Source organism: Eriocheir sinensis, chromosome 15, assembly GCF_024679095.1.
Source record: "Eriocheir sinensis breed Jianghai 21 chromosome 15, ASM2467909v1, whole genome shotgun sequence".
NCBI lineage: Eukaryota > Metazoa > Arthropoda > Malacostraca > Decapoda > Varunidae > Eriocheir > Eriocheir sinensis.
Window position 1 is genome coordinate 3,267,816 of NC_066523.1, and position 26,718 is coordinate 3,294,533.

Consider the following 26,718-nt stretch of genomic DNA (forward strand, 5'->3'; position numbering starts at 1 on the left):
TTTATTCTACATTAATTTTGTTTTGTTTCTTTCTGATAAAATATAGAAAAAAAGAACACAAGGGCATAAGAAAAAATTGTAAATACGTCAAGTTATCATATAGTTCCCCCCTCTCTCTCTCTCTCTCTCTCTCTCTCTCTCTCTCTCTCTCTCTCTCTCTCTCTCTCTCCGACCCCCCGCCACGCCATAAACTAACAGGTGCTTCGCGTGGCCTGACCGTCCGTCCAGCTCAGTTACCCCGTGAGTGTCGTGGCGGGAGGGTGTGTCGCATGCAGACCAGCCGGCCACCTTCGTACCCCTGTCTCTTTTCTCGTCGTCCCCTGAGAACTTTACGTCAGGAGGATGCTTGGGGGAGGAACGGTGCGTGTTGGATTGATCTGTCGCCCTTGATGTGGTGTTAGTCTCCCGCGCGTGGCTGAGTTTGGAAGTTTAGTGAAGGAAGCGAGCGGTTTAACTTCGGTGGCTGTTGCATAAGGAGTGTCGAGGAAGAGGAGGAAAAGGATTGGCTTGTTGGTGAGTAGGACTGTGCTGTGATTTTTGTTGATGTTGGTATTGAAAGTTTATGTTGAGTGGGTAGTGTTATGTTTCACTTGAGTGGTATATTTGAATTGATCTTTTGTTGTGGTATATATAGTAGATTATAAGGGGATACATGAACTTCGTATCTAAACTACTGATTGTTATGTTGTTCAAAATTTGTTTGTTTTCATCAGAGGACACGGCTCAAGGGCAACAAAAAGGGTACAAAAAAAAACGCTACTCGCCGCTCCCATAAAAGATAAAAGTAATTAAGGAGTGGCCAAAAGAGAGGTCAATTTCGGGTGGAGAGGTGTCTTGCTACACTCTTCTTGAAAAAGGTCAAGTCATAGGCAGGAGGTAATACAGACGAAGGAAGGCTGTTCCAAAGTTTACCAGTGAAGGGGATGAAAGAATGGAGATGCTGGTTAACTCTTGCATAAGGGGTTTGGATAGTATAGGGATGAGCATGAGTAGAAAGTCGTGTGCAGCGGGGCCGCGGGAGGGGGGGAGGCATGCAGTTAGCAAGTTCAGAAGAGCAGTCAGCATGAAAATATCGATAGAAGATAGAGAGGCAACATGGCGGCGGAATTTGAGAAGTAGAAGACTATCAGTAAGAGGAGGAGAGCTGATGAGACGAAGAGCCTTAGACTTGTCATGTGTGATTCGAAAAAAAAACTTTCCGATTCGAACCTCTGGCTGGACCCACTTAACCGCCCTGCTACTTAATAATGTAATCCAACCCACATTAACCTAACCCACTATAGAGTAACTTAGATCCCCTCAAATCAATAACCTGGAGCCACTAATGAGTAACCTGAACCTAGTGAATTAGCAAAAGAAAAAAAGCATATCGGGTGGTTTGAAGTAGCGCGTAGTAGCGAGCGCCAAGATTCGAAGCAGCTGAAGCATTGAGTCACTCCCCGTAGACAGCTTCTGGGTTAGTGTTTATAAGGGAAATTCCTCTCTCTCTCTCTCTCTCTCTCTCTCTCTCGTGTATGTATCCCACCCCTTCATCCAACAAATTCTAACAATATGTTAAACGAGGAAAGGGAATCAAAGGAAAGGAAGAGAATGCGAAGGGAGGGAAGAAGGGAAGGGAAGAGTGTGCGAATGAAGGGAAGAAGGGAAGAAGAGGACAACGAAGGAAGAGAATAAGGGATGGGAAGGAGATAAGAGAAGGGATGAGCACGCATAGAAAAGGAAGGAAAGAAAGGGGATAATAAAGGAAGAAAAGAATATGTAAAGGAAGAGAATAAGAAAAGGGAAGGGAACGAGAAGGAAGGGAAAAGGGAAAGGTAAAAGAACGCGAAAGAAGGGAAGGGAAGAATAGAACGGAAAAGAATAAAGGAAGGAAGAGAATTGCGTAGGAAGGGAATAAGAGAAGGGAAAAATAACCCGAATGAAGGGAATGAGGAAACGAAAAAAACAGAATGGTATAAGATGAAGAAGGAAGAAAGAGAAAGGCCAGAGAGGAGAGAGAGGCAAAGATGTGAGATGATATGGAGATGAAGGATTAAACTGAAGGATTGAAGGAAAGAAGGAGAGAAGGAAGGAAGGAAGGAGGAATGTGAGAAGGGATTAAGAGGATAGACAGATCAGCGGGTGAGGGAGATGAAAGATAAGAAAGAGAAAAGAGAAAAAGGAAGAAGGGAGAAGTAGGGAGAGGAAAGAGAAGGGCAGGAAAGGATAGAAGGAACGAGGAAGGGAAGGAACATGTTAAAAAAAGAAAAATGATGCGAAAGACAGTAATAGGAAACAAAAATGGTGGGCAAGGAAAAGAAAGAATAAGAAATAGACACGCTGAGAATGTTAGCTAAAGAAAAAATGGCGTTAGGAGAGGAACCACAAGTAAAGTACGAATAGGGAAGGGAAGAAGCGTGATAAAAAAGAAAATGGGAAAGACGAAATAAGGAGAAATAAGAAATGATAGGAAGCGAAAGAGGAAAGAATGAAAAATGGACTAACTGAGAAAATATAAGCACAAGAAAATAATAGACGTTGGGAGATAAATCAAAAGTAGAGAGAAAGAATTAGAGAGAAGATACAGAAGAGAAATTCAACTGCAGAGGAGAAAAGGAATGCAGAAAGAAGGGAAGAGAAGCAAATGAAAAGAAGATTAGAAAAGGAAGTGGAGGGAAGGGAAGAAAAGAAAACGCAAGGAACAGTAAATAAATGGAATGAAGAATGGGAAGATTTCTGAGAGGAAGGGAAAAGAAAAAAAAGAGTTGATGGCTTCTGTGTGTGTGTGTGTGTGTGTGTGTGTGTGTGTGTGTGTGTGTGTGTATGGCTTGAAGAGATTTAGGTTAGGGTTATTCTCTCTCTCTCTCTCTCTCTCTCTCTCTCTCTCTCTCTCTCTCTCTCTCTCTCTCTCTCTCTCTCTCTCTCTCGCAATATGAAGTCTAATATTCTTAAGTCCTTTGTTGGTAAGTTCACAGATTTTTTTTTTTTTTTGTATATAATTTCTATTCCTCAATGTTTTTTTTTTTAGCTATTCATGCATTCACTCATTCATTGAACCATTAACATTTTTTTTTCCGCCCCACTGACGTTTTTTTGTCTTTGGTATAAATATTTTTTGTCAATATCAATATTTTTATAATTTCTTCTATTTAATTTCTTTTTTGCTTACTGCGGGCTGGCATTTTGGTGTTCTGAGAGAGAGAGAGAGAGAGAGAGAGAGAGAGAGAGAGAGAGAGAGAGAGAGAGAGAGAGAGAGAGAGAGAGAGAGAGAGTAGCGAACCTCTACTTTACCATCATTTCGTAACTCATATCACGAGGACGATTTTTTTTAATATTCTTCTTTCCCATATTTTTACTACAGTGCTTGAGGAAACGATTACATTCAAGTTACATTCAGCTTCCGACAGTACTACACACAATACTGTTAGCCTTCAAATAAACTAAAATTCAAAATAAAAAATAACTATTCCTCAATCTATCTGCTAAACAATTTTCACATCGTTCATACAATTATTTCATGGGGTCAGGCAACACACGCTATGCAAGGCCTCATCCCCATACATTACATTACGCTGTGGACTGATGTGGCTGGTGGTGGTGGAGGTATGGCTGTGGGTAGTGGTGGTGGAGGTAGGAATGTGGGTGGTGGTGGTGGTGGAGGTGGTAGTGATGGAGGTTGGGTCACGAACGAATACTCCACTTTCAACATTGGCAGTTTTTGTATACATGGAATTAACTTTGAAGTCAGGCAGGTACGTGCGTGTGAGCTCTTGTTGTTGTTTACTCTGTTTATTTCCGGGAATTTGTTTGCAGCCTTCCACTTAACATTCTCCTTTTAAAATTCTTCTTCATCCTTTATTCCTTTCGTTATCTTCTTTTTCTTCCCCCTTCTTCTCCTCCTCCTTTTTGTCCTTCCCCTTCCTTTTAATTTCCCTTTTTAAATATTCCTTTATCATGACTTCCCTTGATACCGATACAAAAAAATGGACTGGGAAATAAAAGTCGATATGTAAAAGAATAAACTAATTAAGTCTATTCTATTTTACAGCTCACCTTTATACTTCAACTCAGTGTTTCCGGATAGCAATTTTCCCCCGACAGGAGCTCTCATATATACAACACGTACGAAATAACGAACAAATCCCAAATACACCATCTCTGTTCCATTACTTAAGGCTACGAAGACGTCATTATAAAGGGCTTTTGTGTAAGAAGTCGCATTATATTCCATTATGTTCCAGTATCCTTCCTAAGACTGTAGAGGAAGAAGGTATTAGGTCTTTACGGAAGAAAATAAACACCGTCTCTTGGAAATGAGAAGGAATTTAAGGATTGCATTGAAATAACTGAATGAATGAATGAAGGAAGGAAGGAGGAATGTGAAAGGATTTAGGGGATAGGCAGATATGAATGAAGGAATGAAGAAAGAATGTGAAAGGATTGAAGGGATAGACAGATCTGAATGAAGGAATGAAGGAAGGATGGAGGAATGTGAAAGGATTTAGGAGATAGACAGATATGAATGAAGGAATGAAGAAAGAATGTGAAAGGATTGAAGGGATAGACAGATCTGAATGAAGGAATGAAGGAAGGAAGAAGAAATGTGAAGGGGTTGAGAGGATAGACAGAACTGAAGGAAGGAAGGAAGGAGAAGTGTAAAGGGGTTGAGGGGATAGACAGATCTGAATGAAGGAATGAAGGAGGAATGTGAAGGGATTAAGGGGATAGAGTAGACAGATCAGCTTGCCTTTGCCTCCTCACTCTTACTTCTCACGCCGGGGAAAGGATCTGCGTCCTCTACTAACTCACCGCCTTACAAGACTCCTAGTGAACCTTAGAAGATCATAGGTGGTTCATATCCTTCAGTTCCTTCCTCGTTGCAATGTTCTCCATCCACGGGGCTCGAACTTCCTCCGTTGGTTAGCTAAGTGCCACAGGACAACCACCAAAATGAATTATCCACTGTATACTAAATCTAATATCGATAAGCGTTCAATGCGGAAACTACATCAGGGCTCAGGTAGACTAATGCATATTGCAACAGGTGAGAGAGAGAGAGAGAGAGAGAGAGAGAGAGAGAGAGAGAGAGAGAGAGAGAGAGAGAGAGAGAGAGAGAGAGATGAATGGAGATGGATTGGCAGCCTCGACATGTATACCGGCTTATCTATGTACTAAATGTAACGTTGTGTTTGGAAAAGTTCTTGAGCTTGAATATTCTTACTATTTGTTTGTGCGTGTAAATAAATGTGAGTGTGTGTGTGTGTGTGTGTGTGTGTGTGTGTGTGTAATGATGCGTATACGTCAAGGACGGATATTGGCTGTCATTCTTGCCCGTGGGGAACGTAATGCTCGCGTATCAACAACAACAACAACAAATATAAGAAAGACAGGAATAGTTACATCATTCCAGAACAACAACAACAACAACAATAACAACAACAACAACAACAATTAATCTCGATACAAGAACACAAATCATGAAACAAATATTTAACTTGAATAACGAGCAAATAAATCGAGATAAATAAATAAATAGAAAATAGATAAGTTTGTTGATTGATGAATAAAGGTAGATAGTGATAGATAAGTTAATAAATAGATAGATAGATGGAAAGATAGACAGATAGATAGATAGATAGATTGATAGATAGATAAATGGATAGATAGATAGGCGGGTAAAGAGATAGACAGACAGATTGATTGTTAGACAGGTAAACAGGTATATAATCAGGTAACCTATTGCATATTGAAAGAGCCTCATTAACACACACACACACACACACACACACACACACACACACACACATAGATACATACATACTCAACTCAAAACACTGAAAAACGTATGGATACATAATTAATTCCGCGGGACACATTTGCATCAAGCTAAAAGGGGACGCATTGAGAGAGACACGTGCTGGGGTGAATAAAAAAACCCTGCTACATACATACTTTTTTTTAGAGGGGGGGGGGAGGGGAGGGAGCACATGTTATTTAGTTTAGTTGGAACATTTTGGTTGAAGTTGACGGCAAATTAGTGACGCAAAAATTGATAAAAATGTGTGTGTGCGTGTGTGTGTGTGTGTGTTATAGGGGCGTATAATTTAGTAGCCAGTCCTGCAAAGTATAGATATTTTTTGTGTTTATTTTATTTATTCACTTTTTTGTCCTTTTTTGTGATGTGTGGAAGGAAAATTTAACCATTCTTACTTAGATAGGTAGATAGATAGATAGATAGATAGATTAATTAGATAAAGAGATAAGCAGATCATTAACAAGTAAGCGATTGCATTTTTTTTTCTTTCAATATTTTTTTTCTTATTTCTTTACTTATTTTTAGGTTGGGAAATGTGGTTCTGTTTGCGGTGAAAAATAGGTTTACCTTCATCGGCTAATTACGATTAACGGATAGTGTAAATTTGTTATTATTGAGAGAATGAACTGATGTGCTTGGAGTTAATTAAGGATGGAGGTAAAATATTGAAATACACTAAGGGGAAAATTTTGTACATAACCGAAATTGAAAATGAGAGGAGGAAACCGAAAAAGACAAATAAATGAAAGAATTGAAAAAGGCAGAAAAAGAGAATGGCAAAAAAATAGAAAAGGGAAAATGGAAAGACGAAAATGAATCTGAAGGAGGAACAAAAAAACAAAAAAATAGGAATAGTTTAAAAAATATCAGAAAAAGAGAAGGCATAAAAACAAGGAAAGGAAAACGAGAAGACGAATGAGAGGAATAAACAAAAAAGAGGCAGAGAAAGAGAATGACCTAAAAAAAAACACGAAGGGAGGAAACACGAGAAGAAATAAACGAGCTAATAAGGTAAAAAAAAATAAGGAAGGGAAGAAAAACGAAGAGGCGAATAAAAGGAAGAATAGAAAAAAAGGCAGATAACAAAGACGAAAGAATAACAAGAAAAAGAAAATCAAAAGACGAACAAAATAGAAATAATTGACAAAACCAGAAAAAGAAAATAATGAAAATCAGACAAAAAAAAAACTTGCCATACATAGAGAACATTAGCGAAAAGTAAACAAACAAACAAACAAACAAACAAACAAAGGGGAGGAATAGCGAGGATAATAGATAATAATAGAATAGATAGATATAGAGTGACGTGTTTGCGCAGAGTGATAGATAGAATGGCAAGTCGTTAATCAGCCCTGTCTCGAGGCTTGATAAGGAGAGATAAGGGAAGGGGAGGGAGAGAGAGGGAGGTAAGGAGGGAGAGAGGGAGAGAGAGGGAGGGGGGAGAGTAATGAGAGAGAGAGAGAGAGAGAGAGAGAGAGAGAGAGAGAGAAAAGGGGGGGGGAATGGAGGAATAAGGATGAAGGGAGGAAGAGGGAGGGTAATTAAGTGAGTGAGAGAGAGAGAGAGAGAGAGAGAGAGAGAGAGAGAGAGAGAGAGAGAGAGAGAGAGAGGAGCTGCGGGGAGAGATTGGAAAGTAGGGCAGATGGAGAGAGATGGGAAAAGATGGAGAAATAAACGGAAATTGACGATAAAAAGGGAGAGAAAGATAACAGGAAGATAATTATAAAGATGAGGTGCCTGGATTTGTGATTGGAAAGATAGAGAAAATGAGAAGACAAAAGAGTTAATAACGGGAGAAGGAAGAATAATGAGAAGGAGAATGACGGTAAGAAAAGATGTGATAGGCAAAAGAAAACGGATGAAGGGAAAGATTAATTCAAAGCTAAAAGAGGGAGAGAAGGAGAGAAATGAAGGAAAGGAGAAACAGAGAAAGAATGTGAGAGGTAAGACGAAGGGAAGAGAGAGGAATGATGAAGTGGAAGGAAGAGTGATAGGAAAGGAGAAGGTAAAGAGAGGGAGAGAATGAGATAAATGAGGGAAAGTAGAGAGAGAGAGAGAGAGAGAGAGAGAGAGAGAGAGAGAGAGAGAGAGCAGTGAATGAAATGACAGAAAAAAAACTAGAAAAAAACTAGAAACGCGATCAGAAGGAAAAGAGAATGAAAGACGGAAAACAAAGACAGACAAATAAAGAAAAAATAATGAGGAAACAGAGGAGATAAAAGATAATGAAAGAGGGGAATCAAGGAAGACAAATAAAGGAAGATAATAAGAGAATAAGGAGATAAAAAGAATGGAAGAGAGGAATTTATGAAGACGAATAAAAGAGAGATAATAAAGAAGTAGAAAGAAGGAAAATAAAGGAAGACGGAAAAAGGGAGATAATGTTGGAATATGAAAAAAAAAGGAAAATGAAAGAAGAAGAATACAGGAAGACAATGTTGGAAAATGAAAAAAAAGGAGAATGTAAGAAGGGAAATCAAGGAAGACGAACAAAAGAAGACAATATTGGAATAAGAAAAGAAAATGGAATAAGGGAAATACAGGAAGACAAATAAAGGAAGAAAATAAGAAAATAGGGGATTATAAAGGAAAGGAAGAACAAGAGAGGTGTGTAAGCTATTCCTTCGGGACTGTATGGCCGGTTAATACATTGAGGTTTTGGTCATTAATATAGATATACGACATATTGGGCACACCCCTCACTCTCTTCCTCCCCTTTATCTCTCCCCTTTCACCCCCTTATCCTCCTCCTCTTCTTCTTATCCTTCCCTTTCCTTCTTTATCTATCTCTTCTCTTCCTCCTCCTCTTCCCTATATTGTAGTTCTCTCACTCTCTCCATCTTTCCTTTCTCTCATTTTCTCCTCTGACCTTCGTGTAATCTCTTTCCCCCTTACCTCCCTCCCCTCCCTCCCTCCCTCCCTCCCTCCATCCCATAATGACAAACTATTCTTTTCTGTTTTCCTGTCCTCCCTTCCTTCCCCTCCTTTCTCTTGCCTTCCTCCTCTTTGTTTCCCTTCCCTTTTCCTCCCTTATGTTCCCTTTTATTCTGTTTCCATTTCTTTTTCTTCTCTATTTTCTCTCTTCTAATAACACACCAGTATTTCCTATCCTGTTTTCCCTCCTTCCTTCCTTACCCTCTTTTATCTTGCCTTCCTTTCATTAGTTTCCCTTTCCTTCCCTTTCCTTTATTTTCTTCCCATTCTTCTTTTTTTCCCCGATATTTACACCATTTTTTCCTCTTCAACCTTCCCTCTCCTTCCTTTTTTTCCTTGTTTCCCTTTCCCTCCATTTCCTTAGTTTCCCTTCCCTTCCTTTCCCTCACGTTCCCTTTTCTTATATTTTTTCTTTTTATCTCCTGCCCCTCTCTTCCTTTTCTTACTTAACTATATTCTCTCCTTTTCTGCTCTGCCTTTGTCTTCCTTTCCACCTTTTCCCTTCTCCCTTTCCTTTCGTTCCCTCTTAATCCATTTTCCTTCATATTCTTCCCTTCCATTTCCATTCCTTTCATCAGATGTTCTTCCCTTCATGTCTCTTTCTTTCATTGCACTTTCTTTGACTCTCCTGTTCCTTCATCTCCTCCTCCTCCTCCTCCTCCTCCTCCTGTTCCTCTTCCTCCTCCTCTTCTTCTTCATTCACTTTCGTAACCCGTTTTTCTTTTCCAGTATTTCCTCTCTTCTCGCAATCTCCCTTCATCAATTTCTTCTTCCTCCTCCTCCTCCTCCTCCTCCTCTTCCTTCCTTTCTCTTAGTCTTTCTCTTCTTCCACTCATTTTTCTGGTTCTCTTTTTTCAACATTCTATAAATCCACTTCTCTTTTTAGTTTGTCTTTCATCTTTTACTCCTTCCTTTCATCTTTCCTTTCCTATCTACGTTTCATCTTTTCTTTCCTCTAAGCATCATTTTCCTATCGCCCCTTTTCTTTTCTTTTTTCCTATTTTAACACCCATCCTTTCTCTCCTTTTCCCCTCCCTCTTTTTCCTCTTCTTTACCCCTTCTCCTCCCCTACTCTCTCCTCTTCTTAGCCCCTTCTCTCCCCCTTCTCCTCCACTGCTTTTCTCCCCTACTCTCCTCCCCTTTCCCTCCCACTCTTGTGTATTCTGTTTACGTCCAACTCCCCTCTTTCCCCTCTCCCTTCTCTCCCCCTTCTCCTCTTCTCTCCTCTCCCCTTTCACTATCATTCTCTTCTCCCTCATTGTCCTTTGACCTCAACACCTACGCTTCCACTCCCTTCCTTTCCTTCTCCCCTCCTATCCCTTCTCCCCTCTCCCTTCCTCCTCCCCTCTTCCCTCCTTTCCTTCTCCCCTCTCCCTTTCTCCTCCCCTCTCCCTTCCTCCTCCCCTCTTCCATCCTTTCCTTCTCCCCCCTCCCTTCTTCCTCCCCTCTCCCCTCCTTTCCTCTTCCGCACACCAATGTCTCTATTCTCCTCACGCCCCTCTCTCACTCTCCCCTCCCCTCTCCCCTCACTCTCCTCTCCCCTCTCCCCTCTCTCTCCCCTCTCTCTCCCTTCTCCCAGATTACAATGCTTCTCCCTCTCCCCTCATCTCACGTTTCCCCTCGTCTATTATCATCTGTCCTATCCTCTTTCACCTCTCTCTCTCTCTCTCTCTCTCTCTCTCTCTCTCTCTCTCTCTCTCTCTCTCTCTCTCTCTCTCTCTCTCTCTGTGACAATATACCGAAATACTCGTCTTCTGTGGCTGAAACACACACACACACACACACACACACACACACGCTATTTCCTTCACTGTCACGTAAATATAAAAAAAAGGAAGGAAAAACAAAGTGATGGATGGGACGGTAAACAAATAGAAAGAGATTGATGCACAGCTATAACACTAAAGAAGTTTGTTAGATATTCACCATTTCGTATTAATAAATAGATTAGTGATTAGAAACTTTGTCGATTAGAATAGAAATAGACAGACAGGGAGCTTTGATTGATGAACGCCTAATTCGAAAGAAAAAATAACTAATCACATATCACCAAAGAGAAAATATAAAGAATGAAAGTGAATGAAAAAAATTGATTACGTTTATTTTTTCTGCTTTTTTTTATCTTTCTTTTCGTCCCTCCTTTTTCCTTTCAAGCTTTCCTTTCAAGATTCTCATTGAGTTTTGCACTTTTTATGCTGTGTTTGGGTTTGTGTGTGTGTGTGTGTGTGTGTGTGTGTGTGTGTGTGTGTGTGAAAACTTTCTGTACTATCACCACCCTAACCACTACTACTTTTACTTCTACTACTACTACTACTACTACTACTACTACTACTACAAATAACAGCCACTTCAACAGCACCTCAAACATCAGAACAAACAGAAACATTACACCACCTCCACTACCACCACCACCATCACCACCACCACCACCACCACCATCACCACCGCCATCATCACCACCACCTCTATCACCACAATGTACTTATATACACCGCTAACACTACCAAAAGTGAAAGAAACAATAATCACACCAAAACCAGCATTAGTTAGTCAATGAGTAAGTCAATCAGCCAATCAGTCAGGTCAGTCAGTCAGTCAATCAGTGAGAGTGTTCAGCATGATTAGTTGACTGATTTAGTGCTATTAGTCAATCTCTCTCTCTCTCTCTCTCTCTCTCTCTCTCTCTCTCTCTCTCTCTCTCTCTCTCTCTCTCTTTTCCCTTCCTCCGATAAGTAAATCTGTTTTAAATTGACTTGCTTCCTTTTCTAATTAATTTTTTTAATGCATTTTTGTCTTTATTTTCATTTCTAGGTTTATCAATTCATATTTCGTAAAACAGTCTTGCTCCGTGTGTGCATGTGTGTGTGTGTGTGTGTGTGTGTGTGTGTGTAAAGGTTACACCTGAGACCTCATTACAGCCGTGTGTGTTTAAATAACGCAGCGATGTGAGGGTCATGTGTGTATGTGTGTGTGCGTGAGAGAGAGAGAGAGAGAGAGAAACACACGTCAAGTAAGTTTCCCTTTGTATATGAAAACGTCTCCGACACCCTTCGTGAGATTATGTTGACGAATTATTGATATACATTCCTGAGAGAGAGAGAGAGAGAGAGAGAGAGAGAGAGAGAGAGAAGGGCAAAGAAGGGTTGACAGTAATTCACACTCTATAAGAGAGAGAGAGTGTAACCCCAAGCTCATCCTGTTCTAGTAGACGTAATCTCTCTCTCTCTCTCTCTCTCTCTCTCTCTCTCTCACATGAAATGATTCACTGTTTACTTGCCTTCAAAGTGTCCTCTTTAACACACACACACACACACACACACACACACACACACACACACACACACACACATACACACACACACACACACACACACACACACCGCTTAAATACTCTGAAAAATTTATTAAACCCTTTTTCCTCTCTTCATCGACATCATCAATAACAACATCACTTTCCTCTTCCTCCTCTTCTTCCTCCTCCTCCTCCTCTTCCTCTTCCTCCTCCTCTGTGTACTTTTTCTCGTCTCTTTTTTTTCCTAATCTCCTAACTTTTCTGTCCCTCGGCGAATGTTAGACTAATAAAGCAGGTTACCTCGCTGATTTTTCTCCTTTATTTTTTTCTTGTCCCTCCCTTCCCGTATCCATGGTTGCTTCTCCTCCTCCTCCTCGTCCTCTTCCTCCTCCTCCTCTTCCATCTCCTTCTCCTCCTTTAGTTTACTCCTTTTTCGTCATCTTCTTTTCTTTGTCCCTTCTTTCCCCCTCTCACTTCCTTCTTCTCTTCCTCGTCCTCTTCCTCCTCTTATTAGTTTATTTCTCGTCCTCTTCCTCATTTTCTTAACCCGTCTTTTCCTTTCCCTTCTTTCACTTCTTTCTCTTCTTCCTTCTTGTTCTAGTACTCTTCTTTCGCCTTTTTCTCTTGTCTCTTTTTTTTCTTCCCCTTCTTTCCCTTCTTTCTTCCTCCATTCTTCCTCCTACATCTAGTCTCCTTCTACCTCTCTCTCTCACTTGCTCCACCTACTCATCCTCTTCTTTTGCTTCCTCTTCCTCCTCCTCTTCCTCGTCTTTTCATCTCCTCCTCTCCCTTTCGCTTGTTCCTTCTCCTTTTCTCCTCCTCCTCCTCATCAACGTCGTCCTCCTCTTCCTCCTCGTCGTCCTTCTCCTCCTCCTCCTCCTCCTCCTCCTCCTCCTCCTCGTTCTTCGCCTCGTCCTAATAATGAAGTCGCGTTGTACAGCTGTGTTGACTTTGCGCCTTTTATCGAAGGTTCATTGTAGCTCCGTTTCGCTTGCACACTGCTTTGTTGCGCTTAGATTCGAAGAGTTAATGAGTTAGGTTGCTGTTTGTACTTTGCCTTTGTGCTTTTTTCTTTCTTTTCTCTTATTTTAGTTACCTTGGAATTCTACTTTTCCTTCACCTTCTTTTTTTTGTGTTGATTTTTTTTTTTCGTATGTGTTTTTGATGAAGTTATTCCCATGCTTAGCTTCTTTTTTTTTTTTTTTCTTCTTCAAGCCACGTACTGAACACTGAACAAAACCTGCAGATAAATTTGTCATATTCGTTTTTGTGTTATTTGAGAGAAAGATAAAAAATTAAAAAGAACAAAGAATGGAAGTAGGGAAGAAAAAAAGAAAGAAAGAAAAAGGGGCAAGAAAGACAGACCAAAGAAAGAAAAAGGGGAGGGAAAAGAAAAAAAGTAAAAAGGAAAGAAAGAAAAAAGAGAAAAAAATAAAGAGAAGCAATGAAGGATTCCCTGTGTTAGCTTTTTTCTTCACTTAAACAACAGGCTACTAAAACGTTTGCATATCCCTTTTTTTCACACATTTCATACCTCAGAAAGACTAAAAAAGAAGAAGAAGGGGAAAACATTTTTGACTTAGGACTCCTTCGATTTACGGTCCAAGTTTTAAGTTCGCTTCTCGACTCATCCGCCGCTTCATCATGCTCGTGGGGAGAGAAAATAGTAAAGTTATGCCTCGATATTAAATTCGGGCGCGCTTCCGTTTTCCTTTTTCTTATAATAATATACTCTCGGATAATATTACAAGGATATTTTTGGTCTTGGGGAGAGCGCAACAGAGAGAGAGAGAGAGAGAGAGAGAGAGAGAGAGAGAGAGAGAGAGAGAGAGAGAGATTGAAAATATGAAGAAAAGAAAGAAAAAGAAAGAAAGGAATGGAAGAAGGAAAAAAGAAAGGAAGGAATACGGATAGAAAGCAAGAAAAAAGAAAGAAAAACAAAAGAAAAAGGGAAAAAAAAGACAGACAAAAGAAAGAAAAATTAAAGAGGAAGAAGAAAAAAGAAAAAAAGAAAGTAAAAAGAAGGAAAGAAAATAAAAAGAAGCAACCTTACATAATCATATACAAACAGACACACAGACAGACAGACAGGCAGACAGCGAGATGGGCCGACCAATAAGATCTAATCCTGCCGTAATAAATAGCAGGATCAGACGCACATACTGAGGAGGATCAGATCGCCTTCATCAGAGGATTGGATCGCCTTCATCAGACGATTGGATCGCCTATATTGCAACCTTTAATTATTAGCTCCCTGTGCCTCCTGGACTTGACTGATAAGGCGGTGCAAGAGGAGGAGGAGGAGGAGAAGGAGGAGAGGAAACGTGGAAGAAGGAGGAGGAGGAGGAGGGGGAAAAGGGCAACAACAGTATCAACAACAATAACAACAACAAAGGGAGGAAGAAGAAGATTAATAAGAAGGGGAACGAGGAAAAGAAAGGAAGAGGAGGAGGAGGAGGAGGAGGAAAGTGGAGAAATAAAGATGAAAGGAAAATGAAGAAAATAAAAGAAATGAAGGTGAAAGTAGGAAATGGAAGAGAAAAAAGTAGATATTAATGAAAAGAAGTGGAAAAGGAGAGTTGAAAGAATGAAAAGTTATGAGAGAAGACACACACACACACACACACACACACACACACACACACACACACACACACACACACACACACACACACACACACACACACACACACACACACACTTTTATTTTTTAGTTTATCACATTTTTCATCCTTTTCTCACCTGCTAAGTACAACGAAAAAATAAGGAAAAAAAAAAGAAAGAGGAGCATTGGGAGGGAATATAGAGTGGAGGTCAGTGGAGTCTGGTGATGGGGTGTAGGGAGTGGAGGGGTGACGGGACATATTATAGAAGTGGTTTGAGGGAGGAGAGTGAAGAGAGAGGAAGTGGAGGAGGAGGCAGCAGAGGGAGAGTAGGCTATGTAAGGGAAAGGATGAGTTGCCTACCTAGAGATATTGGCGTTTCTCCTCCTACGGCTTCTCACATTTCTCTTCCCTATTTTCTCTTCCTATTGCTTTTTCCTGTACCTCTGACAGTATCGGGGAGGAAGACAGATTAAGATGGCGCCACGGGGAAGGAATTGCTTATCGAACAGCTGTAAGATAGGAAAAGAGAAGGGAAAAGAGAAAAAAATAATGAAAATGTACTTTGATCTTTTGAATTCTGGTCAAGTTCGGAATACGTAATGGCTGGTATTTCTTTTTTTTAGGATTATGGATGAGGGAGGAAGGTAGGTGACGTAAGAACAGTGATTAGCAAGGGAAAGAAAGGACGATATAGTTTGTTATGAGATGAGTGAAGTAAATGATGAATAAAGTAAACGAGATGAGTAAAATAATGACTAACGTCTTTTGGTATTCGCATCAAGTCGAGTTTTTTTTTTTTTTTCAGCTCAAGGGCATAAATAAAAGGAATCAATAATGAAAAAAAGCCCGCTAATCATTGCTCCTAAAAAGAGTTAGAAGTCGAGGTTAATCGCTGCGAGTTTTTTTTTTTTTCCTAGGTGATGAATGATAGATGAAAATGGAAGGAAAATGAGAAAAAGAAAAAAAAAAGAAAAATGGAGAAACTAGAAAAACAAAGATCAAAAGAAGAAATAAATGAAAGCAGGAAAAGGAAAGAAAAGGAATGAAGGTAATAGAGTAACATAAGATCAGGTATTGGGAAGGAAGGGAAAGACAGCAATACCATCAATCACAGTATTCTTTGGTATTAATCATGAAGTCGTGAATAAACATCGAACTTAACAAATAAAGGTAGTGGACGAGAGAGGAACTTAGAAAAACATAAGAATGAGGAATAAAATACGATCGAGTGAGTCGGTATGTCCAATTAATGAGGTTCTGGAAGGGTTGAGACACAGAGGCTTTGAGAAGATTCCAGTTCCGTTTCATTCCAGGATGTCGGTTCCAGGCCTCTGTTCACTTATGCTCAGGGGTTACAGATCAGGAAAAGGATATATAAGTAAGTAAAGTATGCAAGAAAGTAAAAAGTAAGTAACCTAAATATGTAAAAATAAGTAAAGTAAGTAAATAAAAGTTAGTAAAGTAGAAAATAAGTATGTCCATGGGTGACCGATTTTTCTCGTAAAGTTAGCGATGAATATTGAACTGGGAAACCATTACATTATCCAATAAGACAGATTATCAGACTTACGTTATCGAATTCTCCGCTGTTTACTTAATATCAGTGAGACGCAATACTCATTCAAGCGAAGGCGATCGACTGACTGACTGCCTCGTCTCATGTGATTGTCTGTCGGGGGGAGGGGGGGAGGGGAGGAAGGGTGCGTGCGTGTGTGTGTGTGGGGGGGGGCGCAGGGGGGGTAAGCTCTCCTTTTTCTCTTTTTCATTTATTTTTACTTTTTTATCTTCCTTTTCCCTAGTTTCCCTTCTCTTTCTTCTATTCTCTCTTTCTTTTTCCTTCTTTTAACTTTATTCCTCCATTTTTCTCTTCCTCCTCCTTCTTCTTCTTCACTTTTTCTCTCGTTTTAGTTCTTATTATTGTTCTTTATCTCCCTTTATTGTTGTTGCTCATCTATGTGTGTGTGTGTGTGTGTGTGTGTGTGTGTGTGTGTGTGTGTGTGTGTGTGTGTGTGACGCTAATTGAGTGTTTGTCGCTTGAGATCAATCACCTTCGCGCTCCAATAAGTCATGTCTTCGCTCTACAATGCCGAGCTGTGATTAATAGAATGGCTGGCAGGATTTGGCCATTAACAGCCTTCCCTTAATAATTGTCAGCGTCGAGGATAGTTAACTTACCATACTATATATCTATCTATTCTACCCCTCTTTCTTTCTCTCCTGCTTTCGTGACTATCTTCCCTGCACTCTTTATTTCATCTTTACATCCATGCCTCTCACAATCTTTTCATCCATTTCTTTTCTCATCCTTCCGCCCTTCATTTTACATCCTACATCCTTCCTTCCTCTTACCTACCTATCTCTTCTCTCCCTTCTTGCATTCTTGACTTCCTTCCCTGCATTCTTCATTCCATCCCCAAATCACTGTCTTTCTTCATTCATGCGTATATCTCTCCTTTCTTCCCTCTATTTCTTTATTTCTTACCTTACGTCTCTTCCTTCATTCCATCCATGTGTCTTCTTTTCTCCATTTCTGCTTTCTTCCCTTCTTTCCTTCCCTGCTATTCCCTCATTCTTAATCCCCGCCATCCTTCTCTTTTCATTCCTCTATTCCTTACTTCTTATCCTACTTCCTTCTCTTGTTCCATATTTTCGTTCCTTCCTTCTATCATTTTCATCCTTTCATCCCTCCCTCTGTTAATCTCCTACATTCATCTTTCCCTCCATCATCTCCTTCAATCATTCCAACACCTTACCTTTTCCTATCTTTCCATCACGGTTTTTTTTTTTTCATCCACAGTCACTCCTTCCATCACCTCCTCTTTCCATCCCTTCAATCCCTTCCTCAATCTTTCCATCTCACCCTTTCCTTCGTTTCTCCATCATTGCATTACTTCTTTCCATCCGCAATCCCTCCCTCCTTTCCCGCCCGCCCCTCTCCCACCACCCACTCAGTCCATCCCTTCATGCCCCTCTCCACAAGTTATCGGAAGCTGATGTCGCCTTTGGGGGCTGCGACGTCTGGCTAACTTTGGACAGGCCGGGAAAGGGTGCACCAATCCCCTCTCCTTACCGACCACCCTTCCTCATTGTGCCCTCTCCTCCTCCCTGCCACCCACCCACCCTGTCGTCCCTTCCTCCTCTGTCACCCTGTCCGAACACATTGCGACTCCGGGCAAACAAGAGACAACAACTGCACCTCCGGTAACAATGGTGGAGAGTTTGCCGAAATATAAGTTTATGGAGGTCATCGCGGTTGCCTCGTTTATTAGGTTGGCGGTCACGATGCTGCTGCTGGAGTGGTGGTGGTGGTGATGGTGGTCCTTCTGGCTTCTTCGTAGTGGTGGTTTGCGAGTCTGCGTGTCATTGTAACCACTCTGAAGGGAATGTTCTTTTGTCTGACCTGCCGACTTCGTGGTTTATTCTACCTGCTCTGAAAGATTGCTGGGAGCTTTCAGACAGTATTAAGCTTTCAAGAGGAGGCGGCTCAAGGCCCCCCCCCCAAAAAAAAAGGAAACAAAAATAGCCCGCAATGGCGCTCTTCCTGCAAATAATGTTTAGTAGAAGAGTTCAGTACAGAGACATTTGGAAAGTTGTCATGATATACTCCTCTCTTGAAAGTGTTTAAGTTACAGCAGGAGGAAATACTCATCACTCGCCATATAAAAACTTGCAGTACATTTTCTACCTTGGCGAAGAGGTAATCAATGCTTGTCCAGGTGGGAAGGATTACCTGTGACCCCGCCAGGTGAGGAAGATAGTAAAAAAAGTTAAAAGCGTCATCGTAAAAAGAAGAAAACTCGGTAATGGGGCTGAGAGAGAGAGAGAGAGAGAGAGAGAGAGAGAGAGAGAGAGAGAGACCTGCCTCTCATCTCGGTAACCAAATACGGCCTCTTATGGCGACCGCTGAGGAGATGAGGCAAACACACACACACACACACACACACACACTTCACCCCCTCCCTCCATTCCTCCCCTTCCTCTTTTTTTTTCCTCTTTTTATCACCTTTCTTTCCTCTTCCCTCCGTGTTATAGCCCATTATTCTATCCTGCTCCTCTTCCCTCTTTTATTCCTCTTTCCTCTTAACCTTTCTCTTTCTATTTCCTGTCTTTGTCTTTCCTCTTGTTCTCCATTTCCTTTTTTTTTATTGTCTGTTTTCTTCTTTATTTTTTTTTCTTTCCCTTTCTTACAAACTTTTCTTATTCTTTTTTTCCTTGTTTCTCATCTCGTTCCTCCTCAGTTTCTTTCTCTAATTATTTTCATTTTGGGGTAATTTTCTTTTTTTTCTTTTTCCAGTCTTATCCCTTCCTTTGTTTTCTTCATTTTCTTTCTTCCATTACCTAACTAACGTGGATGATTTTTCTTGTTATTTTTTTTCATATTTCTCTCTCTCTCTCTCTCTCTCTCTCTCTCTCTCTCTCAAACATTTATTTTGCGTATTTACTACCTTGCCTGTTCCATTCTTTCTCTCTCTTCTTTATTCCTATCTATGTTTCCTTCCCTTCATCTCATTTTTCTCTATCTTTCCTCTGTCTCAATTATCTCCATTCTGTTTCTTCCTCCATCTTCTTTTCTTCTGCTTCTCCCTCCTTCTTTTCTTCCTGCCTTATTTCTGTTTCTTCTTCTCTATTCTTTCCTTCTCTCTCTCCCTCTTTTTGTTCTTCCTCTTTCGGCCATATTTACTTCTTTCCTTCTCTCTGCTTCTTCCTCCTTCGTATTTCCTTATTTTCTTTCTCTTTCTTCCCTTCCTCTGTCAGTCTCATTTACTTCTCTCCTTCCTTCTTTTTTTTTCTCTCTTCTTTCCTTCTTTTGCTATGTTCTTCCTCTTCTTTGATCATTTCACTTTATTTACATTATTCTTTTGTTTCTTCCTTACATTTCCGTTTTTCCTCCTTCCATTTTATCTCTCTCTTCTTTCCCTTCTCTTTCAACATAATTTGCTTCTCCATATCTCCCTCTTTTCCTCTCTTCTTTCCTTGTGTTTCTCCTTTTCTCTTCTTTCCTTTTCTCCCTCCTTCTTTCCGTTCTCTTTCCGCCTTCTCCCTCGATCTCTTTCCCTCTTCCCTATTTACTCATTCTGATCATCTCTCTGGAAAAAGTTTCTCTGATATTACTTTGTCGAGTTCAAACAAATAAAGGAGGCCTGTGTTGGTGTGTGTGTTTGTGTTCGTCTTTGTTTGTTTGTTTCTAGTAATAGTGGTAGTTGTGGTGGTGGTAGTAGTAGTAGTAGTAGTTGTAGTAGTAGTAGTAGTAGTAGTAGTAGTAGTAGTAGTAGTAGTAGTAGTATAAGTAGTATAGTTCGTCTTTGAGAGAGAGAGAGAGAGAGAGAGAGAGAGAGAGAGAGAGAGAGAGAGAGAGAGAGAGAGAGAATGTTTCAACTACACAAAATATCAAAAAAATACAAATGCGAGTTTATACACACACACACACACACACACACACACACACCACAACACAACACAACACAACACAACACACAACAGGAAAGTTTAAATATCAGACATTATACAACTCCTTAATTAACAACTACACGCAAAATGAAAACCGAAATATTGAGACCAGAAACTCGACACTTGAAAGAAAATGTGACAAAATCAACGTAAAAATTATAAAAAAAAAATTACTTGAATAAATAACAGAACAACAATACACATGCAATACAAATCAACTATAGGGAAAAATAAATAGATAAATAACGAAATTCTAAAGACGTGAATAGAAAAATGACATAAGCAATACAAACAATGAACAATGTCCCCCCAATTATTTTTTTTTACAGTAAAGGGATAAAAAAAATAATCATGATACAAAAAGCCCGCTAAAAACTTCCCCTATATAAAAAAAAAGCGTTCAGAAGAGTGGTCAAAAGAGAGGTCAACTTCGGGAGGAAAGGTGTCTCGAACAGAACAAACAGACAAACAGACGAACGAACAGTAATCAGGGAGCAGGTGACGGCCCCCTTAGCACACACACCTGCGAGGAATTAGGCCATAACTCACCTGTGCCTACCTGCCTCCCTTCGTGCCTCCCTTCCATTACCTCCTCCTCCTCCTCTTCCTCCTCCCTTTCTTCTCTCTTTCCTTTTTTCCCTTTCTTCCTTCTTCCCTTCTCCTTTTCCATTTTCATATTTCAGTTTTCAGTTTTCAGTTTTTTTCCTTTTTTACAAGTTCTGAGTCTTTTCCTCTTTCGTCCACTTCTTTCTCCTTTGATCTCTCTCTCTCTCTCTCTCTCTCTCTCTCTCTCTCTCTCTCTCTCTCTCTCTCTCTCTCTCTCTCTCTCTCTCTCTCTCTCTCTCGTCCTCTTTTTCTCTCCATTTTTTCTTCCATCCGGCCCCGCGTCCTCTCCTGCCCTTATTTTTTTTCCTCAACCTTCCTTTCATCTTTCTCTCCTCCTCCTCCTCCTCCTCCTCCTCGTCCTCTTCCTTCGGCTCTTTCTTCTATCAACCTTTATCCTCCGCCACTTTCCACTTCATCACTTTTGCTGCTCTTCTTCCTCTTTTTTCCTCTTCCCTCCTCCTCTTTCCTCCCACTTTATCTCCATTCTTCTTTTCTTTTTTTATATTAGTACATCCTATTTTCGACGCTTCTCTTCCTCCTCCTCCTCCTCCTCCTCCTCTTCCTATCCATTAATACACTCTGCCAATTTTCTGATCAATTAGATTCTCTCTCTCTCTCTCTCTCTCTCTCTCTCTCTCTCTCTCTCTCTCTCTCTCTCTCTCTCTCTCGTTTTTTTCTATATTAATTGATGGAAGTTAAAGGGACATTACACACACACACACACACACACACACACACACACACACACACACACACACACACACACAGACATGCACACAATCAACCAATCAGCGCTCGTCTTTTGGGCTCCGAGGCTTGCTATTGGCGGAGGGAAAAGGTGAGGCGCAGGTGACAAAGAATCTGATTGGCCGGATGAATGGATCGCGAGGTAAAGGAAAAAAATAGGAAGTGGTCACGTTGTAGATCGAGAAAGGGGGGGAAAAAAAAAGGGTTGGTGAGCAAGGAGTAAAATTGGGTCAAGGAATTCAGGTTGCCCAAAAAATTCATGTAAATAAAAGTATGGAAAAAATGTGTTAGTGGGAGTAAGTTTTTTATTATTTTTTTATGTTGCGTTGTAATAATTTTTTTTTTGTTTTTTTTGACTCCATATTTTTGTTATTCGATATTATTTTTATTATTATTCGTGATTTTGTTTCTCCGCCATTTGTTATTTTTTTATGTCTGTTATTCGTTCTATGCCTTATTCGTTATTTCTGTTATTCCCTATTTTGTTATTGTTGTTGTTCTTTTGGTTTCTCGTTCGAACTCACAGAAATTTTAGGACATAAGGAACTGTGGAGGTGAATTCTATATCAATATTTTCTTTATAACTTAGATGTAATCGTGGTCAAGTGTGTGTGTGTGTGTGTGTGTGTGTGTGTGTGTGTGTGTGTGTGTGTGTGTGTGTGCGCGCGCTTTTAGGAGGGAGAGAAGATGGGAAGGAATCGTAAAAAATCTATTCTCGTGTCCATTCTCTCTCTCTCTCTCTCTCTCTCTCTCTCTCTCTCTCTCTCTCTCTCTCTCTCTCTCTCTCTCTCTCTCTCTCTCTCTCTCTCTCTCTCTCGAGGGGGATGGGAGGCGTAAAGAGAGGAGGGGAAGGCCATGAAAACTCTGAAACCGAAGACTTTGCTTGCTTGGACTCATTCAGAAAACCCGGACTCTTGAGGGCTGGAAGGACAGAGGGAGGGAAGGTGGAGAGGAGGATGAGGGGGGAGGGGATCTAGAGAAGGGAAGGGGTATGGGGAGGGGGAGGGAGGAAGGAAGAAGGGGAGGGGGAGGGAAAGAAATGGGAGGTTGAGAAATTAAGGAAGGATGGGGAAGGAATGGGGAGGAAAGAGGGGAGGGGGGAAGGAGTTGATGGTGGTGGTCGGGGGGGATAAGAAAGTTTGGTAAGATTTAATATGTGTCAGAAGTTCACGTTATTTTATTTCTCCTTTTTTATCAACGATTTTTCTTTTTTCTTTAAGTAGGAAGCAAACGAAGATTTAACTCGAGCACTAACACCCACGCATATTTATTCTCTCTCTCTCTCTCTCTCTCTCTCTCTCTCTCTCTCTCTCTCTCTCTCTCTCTCTCTCTCTCACACTCACATTCATCCCCACCCCCACCCCCCCACACACACATTCACCCATCCCCCCCTCACACACACTCACTCATCCCCCCCCCCCTCCACCCACACCCACACCCACATTTTTATTTTCATATCTCACACTCAATTTCGTTCCTCTATAAATTCTCTCCGTTTTGAAAGATGAAACTTGTAATGGTTCTCGCCTTTATTTACAGCGACAAGGGAGCGTATTTCAACTTTATATAGAGAGGGAAAAAAAGTATAGAGAGAAAGAGCCATTTAACGCGTACGAGAGAGAGAGAGAGAGAGAGAGAGAGAGAGAGAGAGAGAGAGAGAGAGAGAGAGAGAGAGAGAGAGAGAGAGAGAGACGCAGGGTGCAGATTGAATAGTGCTGAGGTGAAGGGAAGAAAAGAGAGAGAGAGAGAGAGAGAGAGAGAGAGAGAGAGAGAGAGACGCAGGGTGCAGATTGAATAGTGCTGAGGTGAAGGGAAGAAAAGAAAAGAGAGAGAGAGAGAGAGAGAGAGAGAGAGAGAGAGAGAGAGAGAGAGAGAGAGAGAGAGAGAGAGAGAGAGAGAGAGAGGATACACACAAGATATTAAAAACAGATAAGAAAGAAATCGGAATGGCTTAACCGGAGAAAAGAAAGTAGAAGTTGGAGAAAGAGTTAAGAAATATACCAAAGATTAAAGATAAAAGAAAATGATAAAAGAAATAAAAATAAAATACACTGAGGCCACATTCTTAAACCCCCAAGCGTACCAATGACTAAAAATACGAGACATTCAATTTCCCCCAGAAAAGAATAAAGCAACATATTGAAAGTAAGAAAAGAAGTAAAAAAAAAAAAACACGAAAACGAAACAGCTTGCGATTGGAGGAAAGATTCAGGTATTGGAGGAAACGTTGAAGGGAGGAGGAAGAGAAGGAGGAGGAGGAGGAGGAGAAGGGAAGGAGATGACCCGATAGAGGCAGTGAAAGGAAAGTGGTGATGGAGGAATAAGGGAAAGGATTGGAGGAGGAGGAGGAGGAGGAGGAAGAGGAGGAGGTGGAGAGTTTAAGAGAATGCGGGAAAGTATGTGGAAGTGTGGATGAATTTATAGGAGGAAGAGGAGGAGGAGGAGGAGGAGGAGGAGGAAGACGAAGACGAAGTAGAAGAAGAGGAAGAAGAAGTTGAAGAAGAGGAAGACGATGTAGAAGAATAAGAAGAAGTAAAAGAAAAGGAAGAGGAGGAAGAAGAATAAGAAGAAAAAGAAGAAGTAGAAGAAGAAGAAGAAGAAGTACAAGAAAAGGAAGAGGAGGAAGAAGAATAAGAAGAGGAAGACGAAGTAGAAGAAGAAGAAGAATTAAAAGTAGAAAAAGAAGAAGAAGAGGAGGAAGAAGAATAAGAAGAGAAAGAAGAAGTAGAAGAAGAAGAAGAAGAAGTACAAGAAAAGGAAGAGGAGGAAGAAGAAGAAGAGGAAGACGAAGTAGAAGAAGAAGAAGAAGAATTAAAAGTAGAAAAATAAGAAGAAGAAGTAGAAGAAAAGTATGAAAAGTGTAAGAGAATATTGCAGAGGTGTGTGTGTGTGTGTGTGTGTGTGTGTGTGTGTGTGTGTGTGTGTGTGTGTGTGGATGAAGGAGCAGGAGGAGAAAGAGGAGGAAAGAGTAAATTGAAGAAATACGAAAAGGGCGTAGCGAAAGACAAATTATAACATGGTGCAGGTAAATTGAATTGTGGAGATAAAAGAACCCAAACAAGAACACAAATAGGATGAAAGAAAACGCAGATCTAAAAATAAAGCAAAGAATGGAAAGAAAAAGGGGAAAAAGACGAGAGAGAGAGAGAGAGAGAGAGAGAGAGAGAGAGAGAGAGAGAGAGAGAGAGAGAGAGAGAGAGAGAGAGAGAGAGAGAGATTAATTGCCACGTGATATTGTCGAAAAAAAGAATAAAAAAAAACGAAAATAAAAGATAGCGAAAGGAAGGAACAGAGAAAAAATACAGAAAATAGTTTATTGAAAAGTTAGATGAATTTTTACTTATATTGTCGAAAGAAGAATAAAGGAAAATATAAAACAAAAGAAAAATGAAAAAAATAAGGAAATTAAATATAGGGGTGGAAGGAAGTTAGATAATTAATGATCAAAAAGAGTTCTTGGTCAATTTCAGCTTCATAATATTGTCGAGAGAGGAAATGAAAGATAAAGTTAAAACAAAGAATGAGAAAAAAGGTATAAAAAATAACAATGGAAGCGATACATTATAGTCCTCACATCAGATGCTCAAAAAAATAACAGAAAAAAAGAATACACCAACAGAAAGCAAAAAAATAAATAAATAACATGACCAAAAGTATAACCAAGTAAACGAAACAGCGAAATCAACTTAACCTTTAATATCAGATCACTGTTTTCATTCCTATCATTTTCTTTTCAGTTTTTTCTTTTCTTCTCTCGACAACACGGAGCGGAAATTAATCATATATAGCTACTTCCCTTTTCGTCTGTGAGTATCTTTTATTTCCTCTTCCTCCTCCTCCTCTTCTTCTTTCGTTCCTCTGCATTCTTCCGCGCCGATGCTGTCTTCCTCCTCCTGTTCTTGTTCTTCTCCATGTTCTTCCTCTTCCTCCTCTTGTTCCTTGTATTAATGTTAAACTTTCAATCATTAGTTCCCTTTCACCATTCTTGTATCTTTTCTCTCTCAATGTGTATCTTTCCTGTATATTTTTTCCCTTTTTATATATTTCCTTCTATTTCTGTCTCGTATTTGCATCTTCCCCTTCTTACAAGTTTCGTTTTCTTTACTTCTCTCCCACGTACGGATAAAAGGCGGGAGCGTGGGAAGGCGGATGAGGGGGGACGCGCATATATTGGAGGCGAGGCGAGGCTTGGAAGGTGGAGGGCGAACAGAAAGGATGCATAAAGTATAAAGTTTGGACGTTCTGAGGCCGCGGGAGAAGGAGGGCGGAGGAGGAGGGGGATGAGATAGTGTGTGCGTGAGGGGGTGTATATAGGGTAAGGGGTTAAAGAGCCACGGGTAGTTAGGTAAGGCATGCGAAGGTGTGGAAGATTGGTAAGGGATGGGAAGGGTCCATTTAGGCCAGGTGGAAGGGGAAGGGGAAGGGATAGACGGGGTATGTAGGGCAGATGTTGAAAGAGGTCAGTTAGGAATGGTAAGTAAATTATGCGGTGTGGAGACAGGGAAGGGGAAAGAAGGCGTGCATTTAGACAAGATATAGGAGGAGGGAGGATATAAGCAAAAGTGTATGTGTGTAAGGGTGCATATAAAGTAGGTGAAAGTGATGGGAAGGGTTGTATATAGATGTTTATGTATGGGATGCGTGAGTGTGGGACAGGCAAGGGAAGAGGATGTGGTCATTTAGAGCAAGGGTAAAATGAAATTAGAGGCAGGGAAGAGATCGGAAAGTTATGTATGTAGGGCAAGTGTTTTAAGAAGGCACTGATATTTAGGTAAGAAATGCGAAATCGTGGGACAAATAGAGGAAGGCAAGGTGTGATCCATCTCTATTCTTCATCCACTGTATCATCCTTCATCCTCTATTCTTGACGTCGCTCTATCAGAAGGACAAATAGAAGGAAAAAAGTGACCATTAACATTAGGCCTATCACGTGGTATAGTCGAGAGGGAGAAAAGAAACAAAGGGAGAAAGAAAGTAGGAAAATAAGAATGAAAAAAAGTCAAAGAGAAAGAAAGAAAGGAAAAGGAAAAAGGAGGAAAAAGAGAAAATAAATAAATAGTGTGCAAGACAGAGAAAAGAGAAGAAAGAAAAAAAGATGCGTAAATAGAAATAGAGAAAGAGAAAATGAACAAGAGAGAGAGAGAGAGAGAGAGAGAGAGAGAGAGAGAGAGAGAGAGAGAGAGAGAGAGAGAGAGAGAGAGAGAGAAATTGCATCCTGGTGAGTAATCTCAATCTTTGCTTTCCTGACGTGATGAAAAACTATTTGTCTTGATGTGCGCAGAGAGAGAGAG

General features: G+C 40.5%; 1 protein-coding gene across 2 annotated transcripts in view; it reads left to right on the top strand.

Annotated features, from left to right (window-relative positions):
* Positions 1–245: 245 nt before the first annotated feature.
* The window catches only part of LOC126998773 (gastrin/cholecystokinin type B receptor-like), a 144,992-nt gene continuing 118,519 nt past the window's right edge, over positions 246–26,718 (top strand). For both annotated transcript variants that reach the window (XM_050860802.1, XM_050860803.1), the window contains exon 1: positions 246–513. The gene's annotated coding sequence lies outside the window, so the exon portion shown is untranslated. The remainder of the gene's footprint in view (positions 514–26,718) is intronic.